The sequence below is a fragment of the Penaeus chinensis genome, chromosome 34 (genome assembly GCF_019202785.1).
Source record: "Penaeus chinensis breed Huanghai No. 1 chromosome 34, ASM1920278v2, whole genome shotgun sequence".
Lineage (NCBI taxonomy): Eukaryota > Metazoa > Arthropoda > Malacostraca > Decapoda > Penaeidae > Penaeus > Penaeus chinensis.
The window spans coordinates 27,846,664-27,849,163 of NC_061852.1; the positions used below are offsets into that span (position 1 = coordinate 27,846,664).

At 41.9% G+C, this 2,500-nt stretch overlaps 1 protein-coding gene across 1 annotated transcript in view; it reads right to left on the reverse strand.

The window, feature by feature from the left end:
- Positions 1 to 2,500, reverse strand: part of LOC125043702 — a 266,025-nt gene that overhangs the window by 127,112 nt on the left and 136,413 nt on the right. The window lies entirely within an intron of this gene.

Here is a 2,500-nt window from a genome sequence, read left to right on the forward strand (position 1 = left end):
CACTGAATTCAGACCAGTGTATCTTTGCAATAATAAAGTGTTCGTAATGCACGTCTTATAGTGCAGGAAATATCAAACTGCCTAGCATCGTCGTTTACCCTTAAGTTCGGGAAATGGTAAAGTATGAATTCTCTCCCTCGCCTCCCCCCCCCCCTCCCTCTCTCTCTCTCTCTCTCTCTCTCTCTCTCTCTCTCTCTCTCTCTCTCTCTCTCTCTCTCTCTCTCTCTCTCTCTCTCACACACACACACACACACACACACACACACACACACACACACACACACACACACACACACACACACACACACACTAATAAAAATAACAAAAACAATTATAATAATGGATAGCAATTACAATAATAATGATAATTACAACACTAATAACAACACTAAAGGTGATACCAATTACAACAATAACAACAACAATAATGGTGATAACAATTACAATAATAACAACAACAACAACAACGGTGATAATACGAGTCGAAGAAAATGAAAGCCCATGCCCCTTATCAGCAGAAGAAAAGAAACGCATGACTTCCGATCTCCCTCCAAGTAAAGGTTTCATAAGCGACACCTCGCCCTTTAAGCTTCGCCTGGAGGCAATTGTCACCAAGAGCCGCATCGCCGGAGCAAACGAACTCCACATTAAACTCGTAAAGAAAAAAAAAAAAAACAGCTAAAATGCACCTCTAATGCCTCCCTCCTGATCTAAAATGGCGGCATCCATAGCGTCTCGGTTTCTAATTAATACTGCCCAAGGAGGTTACTTTCCACAACTTTGCCTTCCGAGATAATTTGAAAACTTCATTAAACTCGATATATAAGTTGGAACAGTATTGGTTTTCTCATTTATTGGGAGGCTTAGGGGCGGGCTCTATGCCTTCCGGGACGGTTGGGATAATCTTATCAAGTGCAAAAATAACATAAACGGAACAATAGTAACTTCATTGATGATGATGGTATTAATAAGATCTTTGATGGTGATGCTCATTTTACATTTCAACATTCTTACATTTTTGCCTTTCTTACAATTATCAACATTACTCAGAGCTCGCTCGCTCGCTCTCTCTCTCTCTCTCTCTCTCTCTCTCTCTCTCTCTCTCTCTCTCTCTCTCTCTCTCTCTCTCTCTCTCTCTCTCTCTCTCTCTCTCTCCCTCTCTCTCTCTCTCAGACATCCGAACCTATCTCCCTACCATCGCGGATCATCACTAACAACAGATCATAAGATAAATGAGGATGAAATTAACAGAACCTGTCCCAAAAGAATTCCGAACACTGATCATGGTACTTGAACACTTTACTCTCTACATCTTCTCTGGGAATGGATCCTCAGGTGTGGGTGGCCTGACAGAAGTTAAGAGAATAATCGGACAGCCGATGTCACGTACCGTTCGCCAGATATTCTATTGGACGCATCACACTCCTCCCCGACACTCAAGGCCGTATGTAGAGCCCGAAGTAAATCGCGTGCAAGTAATTTACTCGCACGAAAACGCTCGAAGGCAGTTACGTGAATGTGGCATTCAAAGTCCGAAAGAAAATTGCGTCGACGAATGAAGCAATTTACTCGCAGGCCTGTATCTTATCCGACAAGGCTAAACACGAACAAACGGACGAAAACATGTCTGCATAGTTGTATTCTTTCCTTATGTATCCAGCGGTAGAAACATTTGATGTGCCACTCGAAAGCCAAATGAAAATCTGGAAGCGAAGCGATCTTACGGACTCGTGCTAACAACGGACAATTTTTCTCTTAATTTTCTAATTTCTTTGTAATAAAACTATATGTATTCTATTGTGTAACTTTTCATAAATGTCCTCACATGAAGCTAGTTAGCATATTCAACCTTACCGACCATAGTTTTCTGAAGTACACATACTTTTGTTGAAAGCATACATATTTCATCATTATTATTTACACACAAAAAAAATATAGTAAGTATATTCATGCTCAGGTTGCTTTTAAAGTCGATTAAATATGTCCATCGTCCCGGGTATATGTCGGAGATACTTGTGAGGCATATCTTGGCGATAGACTCCGATCCTAGATTTTCAAACAAATTACTTCAAAGTAACCCGCTTCTACCCGTGGAATTTACTTGAGCCGTTACTTGCACGCAATTTACTTCGAACTCTAAATACAGGCCAAAGCCTTTCTACGCAAGGACTCGCCAAGTTACAGAAAGAACAGCAACCAAGGAGTGACGCCTGTGCAATATATATTTTGCCCGCGGCTCTCCCCTCCCCGATCTACTTTACTGGGGGCAACTCGATCGCGAAGCCCTAAGACTCTGTGCAAAAGGACCTCTTAACTAGGGGACGCCCCGAGCCATGTGAGAACCGGCCAAGCTAGCGAATGTTGCAGAAAGTATTATGCATCATATATCTTTCGAGTAATAAATATAAGTAGGCATGACCTTGAGAAAAGAAATGGAGGACGCTATCCTACAAGGAAATGCAGCTGCAGTTGTAGTAGCAGCAGCAGTAGCAGCTTCAAG